This window comes from Ischnura elegans, chromosome 12 (genome assembly GCF_921293095.1).
Source record: "Ischnura elegans chromosome 12, ioIscEleg1.1, whole genome shotgun sequence".
In the NCBI taxonomy this organism is placed as follows: domain Eukaryota; kingdom Metazoa; phylum Arthropoda; class Insecta; order Odonata; family Coenagrionidae; genus Ischnura; species Ischnura elegans.
The window spans coordinates 76,687,170-76,700,809 of record NC_060257.1 but is presented as its reverse complement, the minus strand read 5'-3'; the positions used below and the strand labels follow the sequence as shown (position 1 = coordinate 76,700,809).

General features: G+C 35.5%; 1 long non-coding RNA gene across 1 annotated transcript; it reads right to left on the bottom strand.

The window, feature by feature from the left end:
* Positions 1 to 8,577: 8,577 nt before the first annotated feature.
* LOC124169314 lies at positions 8,578 to 10,351 on the bottom strand. The gene is made up of 2 exons (XR_006867086.1): positions 9,106 to 10,351; positions 8,578 to 8,677 (listed from the first exon to the last, which is right to left on the bottom strand). It is a non-coding gene; the product is annotated as an uncharacterized LOC124169314 (long non-coding RNA).
* Between the last annotated feature and the right edge of the window lie 3,289 nt (positions 10,352 to 13,640).

The window sequence follows — 13,640 nt, the reverse complement described above, 5'->3', positions numbered from 1 at the left end:
CAGGTGTGTTGCGATATATATGTTTTTTGTGTTTGCCGCCAAAAACCTCACCGATGACGAACTGGAGAGATAGCGATCTCGGATCTGCTCGCTGTAATAATCTGCCGACTTCCCACGGCACTTAGGGGGACATAAATTGAAGGATTCCTCTTCAGTTTTTCATCGAGGGCTGCCCTTCTAATTGGGTGCGGTGCCCGAGACAGTGTTCGGGTGATTTCGCTTCACGCATCAAGGTCAGCATGTTGGGTGACGAATGTGATGGCGTCCATTCGGATTGATTTAAAATATTTTCAGTGAAAGGCCAATTTAATCTCTCGATATAAACTTGGAGCCTTACATGAATCCTTTGAGAAGGTGCACATCCGAACTAGTGATTTAAAAATGTCGATCCACATCAATTTTTAATCGAAATGAAAAAATCAGTTTTTAGACAAAAATCGAAATTTCTCCTAAAAGGTACCAATCGAAAATATCGATTTATTTCTGTTTAACAAGTTTGTTATTCATCGGAAAAATAGTCAAAATGCGAGAAATTGATTTTTAATCAAAATGAAAAGATCCACTTTTAGACAAACATCGAAATTTGGAACAAAAGATAGATTAATCAAAAAATCGATTTATTGCTGTTTAAAATGTTTGTTACACATTCGTAAAAGACTCAAAATGCATATTTGAGTAGTTCAAAAATTACTCGTAATACTACATGTTTGATTAATTAGTAATAAAAATTTATAAATGCAGGAGCATTAAGATTTTAAGATCACCGATTGGAACCATTCGGCCTCACAAATATTTTAAAGAAATTTCAACTGCTCTCTTGATTCTCTCTCTCTTTCAAATGCTCTCTTGATGATCGAGGGCATTCCTATCCAAATTTACCGACCTAACTTAGAGAAAGTCTTTCACTCTGGACGGATGACGTTATCATAGGCAGGTAGTGACGTTGCTGAGTTAGAATGAAATGGTCAAGATTGAAATTGAAAAATCGAGTTGGGATTGAAACTCATACTTCATGGCTTGAACACGATTTCCTCGATTTTTTTTCAGTTGAAACTAGAATTTCCATTCTAATCGAAATCAATTTTCCATCAATGATCCCAAAATTCCGACGGTGAAGATAATAGCCGAATGTTAAAGTTCTAGGCGAATACATAATTGTATTAAAGTAATCTTTCTAAGTGCAATTTACAAAGTTTTTATTTAATTTTTAATATGATGAATACATTTCAGTTCGTCCCTCAGGAAAAACCATTCGTTTCCTTGGAAACAACTGTGACCACCAATTTGTTTACTCTCGTTTTGAGTTTCTCGATAAAATCAAGTTGTAAATATGAATTTTAGAAGTATGATACACGGATGTGGGCGAAATTTACGCTTAAAACTATCCAATTGTAAGTTGTGAGTCCAAAAACTCCATATAAGCTGCAGTTTTCTCTTGGAAATAAAATACCAAAATATATATTATTTCTTGGTGATAAAAATAAAGTTGTAAAAATTAGAAAAGATTCCAGACATACTTAGCTTTTTTTCCAAAATTTTATGCTGACTTTATAGCCAATGGTTAACAAAATAAATAATCGTATAACGGCAAACATTTTAAGCTGGTTTACAGTTCACGTTCAAGTGTTTATTTACTGTTTTATTCTATTATTGAACTCCGTATTTTGATTAGTTAACGAAGATCAGAAGCTGTTTTTCATTACTTCACTGTACTCACTCCATAAAAAATTGGTACGATACATTTCTCTATTCACTAGATGAAAATAAATAATTTTTCTGTGGCATTAACTCGGGGGTATACACAATTGATGTTTTCAAAGTAGGTCTAAGGAATGATATACCAATTGCTCTCTCAAGTGTGGGTAAAAATTGGCATAAATCTCCCAAGAGAGTTTTATGATAATTTAATGCAATTTTGACTCTACGAATTTTATAAACATTTGAATTTCAAAATTGGGAAAATCTAAATATCTTAATTTTCAGTGGTTCGTGGCGCACAGACTTCGTTTAAAAGTAAATTCAATCTAAATTTTACCAGAAAACATATAAATTTAAGAATAAGATGGTAAATTGTATTTATTTATTTATTTGAAATTGCTGAGAACTTTTACTCGAGTCGGAATAGTTATTAATAGAATATGTCTAGATTCTACATGAAATGGACATTTTTCATGAGGTCTCTTATGGGGAAAGTTGTTACGGAAGGGCTTATACATCATACCTATGAACCCACAAAGAAAGCTGACAAAGGGATAAGAGGAAAGAGCTAAAGAAACACTTTTTCTAAAAAAAGTGTTTCTTTAGCTCTTTTCTTTTATCCCTTAATAAACAAAGAAGATATTTGTGACTGTAACATCAACAAAGGAATGTATAGTAGGCTCAAGTAGTGAAATAATAGACAGGGAAATGAGGAAATACAAAACATGTAACTGATATAGCCTTGAATACAAAAAAAATGTTGGAAGAGAATGGAAGTTATGCTAATATCTAATGGGAGAGGGAATCAAACATCCCGATGCGGAACTCATTGAGGCATTTTCGATTCGTTGATAGCAGTGCAAAAACAAGCAGTCACATAAGACAGCACTCTCACACTTTGAAACGAATAGTCCTCGCCCGCTGATCTTGGTTCATCTCTAATCTTGCGCTTTTATTCCACCTTAGGAGTTTATCATTGAGAAAGGTGTCGTTGGTGTCCATTACGAGCAGTAAGGCACTTGCAAATACATTGCGTAACAAGACTTTAATCTGTTTACGACCTTTAATTATTTTATAAAATATATATTTTAATGAGAATCTTTTGTCAATTTTATCGGATTTTTTATATTTTTAGCTAATATCACTATGACAAACAATCTTAACATGGTAGTTTTTCTCTTCCTACTTAATGTGAGATCACATAGACGGCATTCTCTCATAAAACTGATTTGCAAATACATCCATGTTATTTTTTCTTTGAAGGTGCCACCAAGCTAAAAAACTAATCGTCACTATAAATTCATATTGCCTATTGTTAACAACGCCCACAGTATATCTTTTTCTCAAAAAGAATCTATCATAAAAATCATGTTTCCTTTTTGAAGATAATATTTTATCTTCCATTTGACTGTGCGTTGATGAAATATATTTTGCTTTCAACCAAATTATGATATCCAAAGGGGAAATTAAGAGATAAATATTTGTTTCTTCCAAGAATAAGCGTGAGATATCATATTATTCAAAATGCATAAATGCTTACATGAACCTTATTCGTAAGTTACATTTTTTATCCTCTACAATATCAATTATTCACTCAATAAACCTACTTGATCATTAAATACCTATACGAGGGTTGCCCAGTAATTAATGCACTACAATTATTTCCTCAGCCGACAAATGAAGGTGCGAATTTTAAACATCACGTATGTATTATCTGAACTTTAATTGGTGCCCCTGCAAACTTTCTAACTCCAGCAACTGATAGCATAGCTGCAAGACCGTTTCAAAATGGTGTCTGTAAGTGTTGGTTGTTGCAAGCAGCGTGACGTCATTGAATTTCTCACATCAGAGTAAGAAACTGTAGGGAATTAAAAAAAAACATATTTACAAAGTCTATGGAGTATCTGCTGTCAATAAGAGTACGGTTAGTCGCTGGGTTCAAAGCCCGAGGACATCAGGTGGTGGTTCGGCGATGCTCCAAGATTTGCAGTAGTCGGGAACTAGAACAAGGATTGGTAACAACAAGGCAAACACGCCATTGTTTCCCGCTTGAGGAAGGCGGTAGAACGGGACGGAGATTTCGCGAAAAAATAGGGTATGCAGTTAAAACATCATTCTTTTGTGTGTGCAATTCTCATTATGTTCAAAGAATTAATGCGGAAGAAAAAAATATGGTGCTTTACTTTCTGGGCAACCCTCGTAGTTCTGCGATCCCGCGTTTGTATGCAGCTTAAGCTTATGACCCTTAAGTATGTAGTACCATAATTCAGTTTTGCAAGTCATCTTATAACACCAGAAGCTAATGAAGGAATCGATACTGAAAATTATGATATAATGCCACAGCTGAAGAGACACAACACGCGAGGGACATTGAAAAGGTAGCACAGCGAGTAATTCTAAAAATACTCCCGATTCAATGAGGCTGGAACCGGAAATCGGTATCCCAACAGCCAAGGCGAAGGTCCCTTCGCTCCTAAAGGTCATAGGTCACGAAAATATCTTCATTTCGCATGTTTGGACACCTTTTTTTAAGGGAGAAATTTTTAATTAATCATAATGGAATCCAAGAAAACACATTCCAATTCTTGCTACACTAAATTGTAATACGTACTCAGTTATTTTCTTTGTATATACCTAGTTTCATAATGAAATAATTCATATCACTCCGCAGCTCAAATAGTGGTTCTTAGTAAGTTTATTAGGTGATAGATAACAAGTCCTGTTTCATTTTTTTCATACCCCGCCTTTCTGTCTAGATAGATTCTTTTCTGACTTCCGTCTTCCATTAACTCCTATTCAAAATGTGCCAAACTCGATTTTCCTAAAATATTTCACAAACGAACGTGGAAAAGTCTTTATTATATTATTTATTATATTATTATATCATTATTATACCTCCCATCTCACTGTTATTTGAAGTGATAATTAGGAGTCCTTAGAATTATTTAACCCTTATTATCCAACGCAATTGCTTAATTGTTAGTAATAATTAGTAATCCTGCAACTTTCCTCTTGAAAATTTTACTATATTCTTCTTTTCAAGTTTAGCTTAGAAATCTTTAGATAATTTCTTTTGCATTCGAAAATATTAAATTAGGCAAAGAAAAATAAAAATGAATGCGTTTCTGAGCAAAAATGGCGAGGATGCATTGAATTCAATAATTCACTGACTCGGGGAATAAAGCGTACAATTCGCTTCGAGTCCCAGAATTATAACTTTTAACAGGTAATAATCGTTGGTAGAAAAAGATGGTAGTAATAACTGCAGTTTTTGAATGAACAATGCAGCTAAAGAGTGTCTACATATTTATAGGCACGAAGGGTTTTATTGCTTTCGTCAAACCAAACGCCATACTTTATTTTACATGTCACAAGCGCCATTTAAAAACCGAATCATACTTTGGCCTTTAATTAATTTAATACCAAATTTTGTATTCTGAAAAAAATGTTGCTGCAAAGGTTTTTATCAGTTAAGAGTAAGTAAAATTATAGTAGTTTGAGTATATCAAAAAACATCTTCGTGATAATACTTAATTAAATTAAAATAACAGCAAAGTTTTTTCCGATGCATTATATTTTAGAATATTTTTCAGGCTTCACTCCCAGTAATATATGTTTATGCTATCAACCATTCTGATGTTCATATTTCATTTTCTACTTAAATTCACGTGGGAGATTATTTTAAACCTTACAGCTGATCAATAGCATCAACGAAAGATAGACGTTTTCTCTTTCCTCTAGTAATAATAATAATAATAAAATGCCTTTATTCGGGCGAGGTTGAGACTAAGAAGTCTCCTCTTCCACCTAACCCCTCGATAGCGTCAATGAAAACATATTTAAAAATGGTAGACAAACGCTTACAATACAAAGGATATACAATATGAACTATATGTGAAATGCCAAAAATATAAACAACTGTATGTGAAAATTTTGTGTAAAAAAGATTTCCGTTTGTGGGAAAAACATGAGGATAAGGGTGTAATATCCTTCAGCGAAAAAACCCACTGCAGGAAAACGCCCACACAATAAGGGGGGCGTGAAACACCTGTGAAAACCTACTGGGATCCTCACCGGGACAGCTGAGTGAAAGCTAAGGTCGTGTTATTTTTAAAATACAACATTAATTACAAGTTAATTAGGTGCAAAGTATACACAAATATTACACATGCAATTAAGATATAAAATGTAACATATATACATAAGCATTCAGTGATGCATATCACTTTGTCGTAGGCGCTGCTCAGTGTCATGTATATTTACCAGCTAGTTGTGAAGTGAAAAGTGCTTTGTGTAGCCTCCTCTTAAAAGATGCCAATGATGATGAGTTCCTAGTTGAAAGGTTACGATTATTCCATTCCCTACATGCAGTAACGGTAAATGATTTGTTGTAAATGACAGTGCGATGATGAGGTTTAATGAGATTGTGATTCCCTCTTGCATATGTAATATGGACAGTGTCAAGACTCCTGAACTCGCGTGATAGGTAAGGTGGTGTTTTTGTGATTATAATCAGTGGTCAACTCCTCCAGGAATCTCAAGAGGAATAGTGTGCATCTTTAATATATTGTAACACATAAATTGGATTGATTAGGGCACTAATCATGATTTTATATCTCGTCCCTCATTAAAAAAGTTCCCCCTTCATCCTTTGAATAGCGCCACCGGATACAGTTAGGGGTTTCTTTAAAGAATTTTTCCTCTTCCCATCGGAGTGAAATCAACAATCGGTCGGATATCGACTGTTCTCCACGGTTTTTCGCGCCCTCTGCATTCCAGGGGTGTCTTCAGGGAGAGACAGAAATCAGGGGTGGCTCCATACGCTTTCGTCGGGTCGTTTCACTCTCAAAGAGCACATTCCAAACTGAATCCACGGCGAGAATTCTTAATCGGAGCGCATCAGCATTCTCCATCAACAGCATTCGTCCCATTCCTTTTGTCGGCCTTATTAATTCCGGCTCCCGCCTCAGTTTGTCTATCTCTCCCAGTTTTGAGCTATCCAGTTTTGCCACCCTTTACTGGTGCGAACGTAAATAAAAGAATGCTAAGAATGAGATCACCTGGAGTTTGGAAAGCGAAACAACGTGGCTCTTCTTAGACTATGCCCGAAGAATACCATTCCAGATATTCCGAAAATTTGTGCGGTCTATCATCGGAAAATCACTATCTACAAATTCTGCTTACATGTAAATTACCTTAATTTAATATCACCTGAATATGTATACCAATACACAATTGCTTTCTGTACCTATGTATTTTCTGCTTATAGACTCTCTTTATAAATGAATTAATTAATGCACAACATTTTGGAATTCAAATTTGGAATACCAAGAGAAACTTTTTTGAGGTCTCAGATGAGATTTATCATTGAAATCAAATCAATTTTCATCAAACTGTAAAATATTTCAAGCAACAATATTGAAATATATTGAATATATTTGATCATTTATATTGAATTCTTTTGGAATATCAATGGCGGTTATTAGATAAAGTACGGCCGTGCCATAAATTTAATATATGGATTCCTTACCATTTCTTTCATGAGATATGAACTGTAAAATTGTATAAAACTATACCTGATATAGTCTTATTGGATTTGATCGTGGCATTGACGTTTAATTATGACTTTGAAGCTATAATTTGGGCTGATATTATATTTTTGAGATTAGGTTATGCAGCAAGACATACATATTCCAAAATTCCGTTTGTCTGATGAGGCCAACCTGGCCTCTTTTTTAGGCGTCTTAATATGTTTTGTCCTGTATGGGACTGCACGCGTGAGAAAATAGGATTCATGGTCATTTTAGACGCTTTAGGGGGTCATTATACGGGAGGAGAGGGGTTTTATGTTGCCCCCTCCAGAAGGAACATTATAAACTTGTATTTAAAAGTGAAAACATTATTTTGCCAAACAAAAAACTATTAACTAGTAAATAGAAAAAGAAATAATCTGCATAGAAGCAAGTCATGAGTGATGATATGTTTAAGATATCTTCAAATTTTTATGTTGATTTTGGCTCTCCCGACCCCCTAGACAGTACCCAGGTAAAAATATTTGGTCTGTAACTCAGCTGGAACAGGTCTGGAACGGGGGTGGAGCTAAAGGTCTGTAGCTGGTCTGGAACTGGGAAGAAATTGAAACATTGCTCCAGACCAGTTTGGTCTGCAACTGGTCTGGACAACGGGTGGGTAAACTGGTCTGGACCCAGGTCTGTTCTGCTCTGGAACTGGTCTGTTCTCAGGGAGACTATGTGGTCTGGAACTAATCTGTTCTAGTGACTAGTTGGTTTATACTACTTAACCTGAGACTAAGGATAACTAAAAGATCAGTCAATCTCATTGATCTGACTGGTTCAGTTCAGCTAGTAAGGAAAAGGGAACAGCCTAAGCAAATAAATCTGAGAAGCATACTGAAGGCATTTCCCAGCCAGCCAAATATGACAGAGATAAAGGCATACTGGATAGCAGTAATCTCCAATTGTTACAATAGCATTCTTACATAATCAATTTAATACATTGTAAATTTTGAAAAGCGATGATACATCTCTATGGATGTCTTCAGCTGCAAGGGGCAAGAAAGTTAAGTAATTATTACTACAATCAAAAGCTCAGAGTTGATGTATCTCCAGATTATGCCAGTATGAGTGCAAATGGAATTCAGAATTTAACAAATGTCAACCCGATCGTAAGATATTCATTGTAATCACACATGGCAACTGCATTTCAGCTGTGAACTCCCATCAAAGTTCTAAGTTGATAAAACATGTTAGCATATGACTTTTGACAAACCATCAATAACATATCCCCTGCAACAGGAAATTTTGGATTCGTATGGAGGTGGATGATTTTCTATGCAATAAAATAAATCCATACCGGCAATTTAACATTTATTGATGTACTCAAAACATTATCTAATATTAGTAACTCAGTTAACATGTATTGTAGTAGAGAAAACGTCTAGTGTCCATCGCCATCAATCCTGGAAAATGAGAATTGTCACATTTAATAACCAGCTAAGTATTAAGTACTTCAAGTAACTTAAAATTGTTCCACATATTCTCTAATATGGTTATTCAATTTCAAGAAAAACCCTTCATGCACGAATGAATTTATAGTGAGACTAATACTTTTATGCCATGAAAAACTGCTAACAATGTGGTTTCTAACGCGAGAACAGTAATTTGAAATATTTCAACTTAATCGATCTGAATGAATAGTATTTTTAATATACAAGTTAAGCCAAAGATCAACCTAAATTGTAACCACAGTGAGAACGTAGTAATAAATAATCTTATATAACTATTGGGTTGAAAGAAGTAGTTCATTAATTGCATTAGTCCTAAAAATTGTTGATACTCAAGTTCGTTGATTTACTATCGATTGTAAAAATATGTTCCATGTACTTACATTAAAATAGTCAGCGCAGCAGAGATGGGTTGATGCTGACCAAGGCATCTTCTTTAAATCTCTACGTGCTGCAAGGAGCCACTTTTTCCGCAAACCCGGTAAATAAAAACTTTATCCGGCGTTGATTTCATTGTGATAGTATGCAATTGGCATGAAATAGTATTTTTTTCGATTGCTTTTTGGAAGTTTTCACTTTGAAAAACGTTATATTTTCCCCATCCATATGTTCTTAAACATACAGTTACTTGTAAAATACCGTTTTAAGGCACAGATTAATTCACAAAGTCGGAAACTACTGTATCTATGAGTGTAAACATTCCAGTGCCAATGGCTGTTAGGTCACGTGGTATAGAAGATGGCCGCCGGTTGTTTTGGCGCAAGTTTCAAAATACGATTTTTAATACGTTATAAGTACGTTATATAATGGGAAAAAATTGTAACTCAAATTTTTAATCCGCAAAATATGTATTTACCGCAGTTACTACATTCTTTTACAGAACTAAATTTCTCTGGAGCAGGTGCACCTGCTTCTTATAGGTGCGAGGTGTACCTTCACGAAGGTACCTGAGGGACTTTTCAGATATTTTCCTCTTCAACAAATGCTTTAATTTTAATGGGTTACTGAAATGATGCATTACGTTCACCTTATTACCATTTTATACTCGGTGTTCTGAATCGAGAACCATTTGCATTTGAGGGGGCAAATAGATACTTAAGTTTATTATTTTATGCTTCCATAGCCCAAATAAAGTGTGTAAGCGCTACTAGCTGGAAGATATTAAATTTTTCTTACAATCAGCTCATTAACTGCACCCCTTCCCTACAGAAATGCAATGCAATTTTTTTAAAGAAGTAGGTATGTTAGTATGTAATATGTAAGTGTAGATGTTTGGTGAGTGAAGGAGATCTAAGGAAAGGTAGTGCCATGGAAGAATCCTTCTTCCACGGTAGTGCTACCCTTGCCTTACCCTCCCTGGAATGTAGAGCATGGGTTGATGGAGGGTTAACTACACACCATGGAGGGTACTACCCTTCATTTACCCTATGTCTACCCACCATGGAGGAGTTCATTTTTATTACAGTGGAAGTTGCGGGCAAAAAGTTTTGCCTGATATTGGTAAATACATTGGAATTAGAATAAACCATTGCAAATTATTATATTGACTGCTAACTACTTTCTAAAACCCTATTTAATATTTCAACCTTCATTGCTTGTGCAATCATTTAGAAGTAATATTTATATTTACCTCGCATATTCATTTTTTACTATCTTACCAAGCTTGCTTAAATGCTTAAAGTTTGCATCGTAAATTGAGACTAATATCAGAAGTACTTCTGATATTTGTCTCAATTTATGATGCAGCCCTGTCTAATGCCATCCAAATAACGCAACTCTCCACAAGCCATGATTGTGGGCAGTGGGTACCTTTGAACCCATGTGAAATTCATCTATGAAATAACAAATATAAAATTGTAACCCTTCTTGAAAAAAAATTAATGGACATTAAAAATTGACCACTCCATAGCCCAGGATTCCTAATTCCATTAAGTATCAATGCCTGATATACATTATAATAATTTCACTGTTACAAATAAATTTAAGAGCAATTGCAAATGACCGAATAAAATATCAGATCTCATGTCACATCAGAATCCAGACCAGTTGACTCACTTGGAATTTTTCCAGAATAGTTCCAGACCAGTTGAAACTCATAGAATATTTCAGCATAGTTACAGAATAGATCCAGACTAGATGCAGACCATCGAATATTACAGCACAGTTACAGACCAGAATTCCAGACTAGTTACAGATCATTTTCCTTTGCCTCTCTGAAATCCAGACCAGTCCAGTTCTGTAACAGACCAGTTACAGAACAAAGTTTAGCCTTTCAGACCAGATCCAGATTAGTTACAGACCAAATATTTTTACCTGGGTATGTATTCGTTATTTCAATTAATCGTTTACTCTTTCTTTGTAGCATCATTTGTTTTATCGTATTTATACGCGATATTATACATATTCTAAAATATATATATATAATTTACGAAGCAGATTTTAATAAATTTCTATTTAAATGAGCCGATAAATTTTCAGAATTTTATAATAAGATAGCATTTAAAAGACAATAATTACTTTATTTTATTATTAATAATTAACCACCAAACTACCTGGCTTTTTCATTACACTTTAAAAATTTAACATTCCCAAACACCCATGCAAGTAACTCAGGCGGGATTCGAACCAGCGACCTTTCACTAGGCCGGCGAGGACTTAACCCCGCCACCACCGAGGACGGCAAAATATTAAATTGTTATTAGTTTGTTAACCTAAGAAAATACTGACTCGTAAATAGCATCAGAAATAATCTGCATAGAAATAAGTCATGAGTGACGATCTTTTTTTTTTAGATATCTTGACATGTTTTGTCCTGTATGGGACTGTGAGGAAAGAGGAGGGGTGGTATTTCAGACACTTTTAGGGGGCCATTATAGGGTAGGGGAAGGGTTTTATTCTGCCCCTTCCACCCACCCCTCGCGAGTCTTTCTTCCCTAACGATCATCGGATTCCAGGGGCCAAAGGGAGGGAGCGGGTGGCTGAGACCCCCCTACCTCCATCCCACCTGGACCCGCAGCATCCACATATCCATTCTGCCGCGTGTCTCGTCTTTCCTTCACCCCTTTCGTCCCTTTAAGAGGACCACACACGTCGAGGGAAGTAGCCAGCCCCCACCCACCCAACCCACTCGCCTCATCCTCGGCTGCCTTCGCCGTCAAAGGTATGGAAATGCGACGAGGAGGAAACATGCCGTGTGCCTCAGACGAGAGAAAGGTAGTGCCTCGAATGTGCACTCGAGAGAGAAAATCTCCAAATTTCTCAGTTTTTGCTCAATCACATAGCAGTAATAATACAGGGTGTTCTATGTAACCAATTACTCTCTCATTTCAGTACCATCTGTGTGCTAATATTTGTAAGCGGTGTTATGTTCTGAAACATTGGTAGAATTTACACTGTGGATTTTATTTAAATTTCTATTTAAATGAATAAATATTTTTTTCTGAAAGAAAATAATAAGAATAGAAGAAAGAAGATTTTAGAAGATTTTTTAAATAAATTATTTTTGTGCCAAATAATTGTGCACGATAAATATCAATCACAATATTAATGGTTACCTGAAAAGGAAAGATTTCAGCTGTACAGGGAGATTCAGCAGTTATCTGCAATACTTCAGGAGGTGGTCAAGGACACAATTTTAAGTATTTTCTTCTATATGAAAATTGGGTCGCAACTCCTTAGTTACTAAGCTGCGACAACGAGAAAAATTTTTTAATACACTTAGCAGTTTTCATGTATTTTTAGCCTTTTTCACATTTTATTTAATACACTGTATTTTTAAGAAATTAAATAATTAAGGTTGGACGAAAATGTGCTGTCTCATTTTTAATGTCAAAATTATAATTGTCTGAAACAATTATTATCAAAATAGGTGTGATTGCGCAACCGTATTGTTGAAACTCACTCAAAGCTTTCGTTTATTTATCTCAAAGATTTTGCTGCGAAGATGCGATTTTGAAAGATATTTAAACATGTTGTTTAAATATCTTTCAAAATCCGTCCGTCCGGCCGTCTCAAATAATTCTGCTAAATATTTTTGCGAACTATTTTCTCCAACATACCCGAAGTCATTTGGCGATTCTGAAGATATTTAAACATGTTGCTTAAGTGGTCGTCTCAAATAATTCTGCTAAATATTTTTTTCAACATACCCGAAGTTTGTTTCTGACAATTATAATCCCAATTGTAATAAAAAAATAACAATTTCACTCGGCCACAATCATTGTAATGCGTACTACGCGTCTTATCTCGCTGTCGCGGGTCGGCGTAGATCCGAAAGGCGTCGAATCCCTTCAAAATCTGTGGAGAAAATCAATTGCTATTTTCATTTAAATTATTTTAATGCATTTTCTGGTGAGTGTGGTAGCCTAGTGGGAAGAGCACTCGGATGATGATCAAAGAGTCTAATAGATAAAGGCTTCAGACATCCGAAATCAAAATTCTCGAAGTGCGAGGTGAGCCAGGGAAAGTAACCGGCCCTCCTGTTCTGGATGCTTAAAGTTCTTACACATGAGGCCAAGTCCGGGATGAGCTCTTCTCTCACCTAACCGAATATACCATCGCGTTGAATCACTGAGTGAGTACTTGTCTATAAGTTCTCACTCCATGATAGAGGCATTATGAGCCTGTATTCAGTGTTTTACTAAACCATGTGTTCCTCTTTCTAACAGGGAATCAACCACCGTTGGAACGCGTCCAACGCCAGTTGACGACATGGAATGCGCAACCGCTGTAAAGGTAGGGAGACAACAAACCTAATTGCGCCAATTACGGATTGATTTCCGAAAAAATCTCATGTATGAACCGGTGTTTTCTCAGTGAGTAGTGCAGGTGAAGAGTTCTAACGCTTTTACACAGAGCTGGGTGCTTCATTTCTTTTTCATTTTCTGGGTACAGGCTTTCACCGCCAAGTAAGAACATA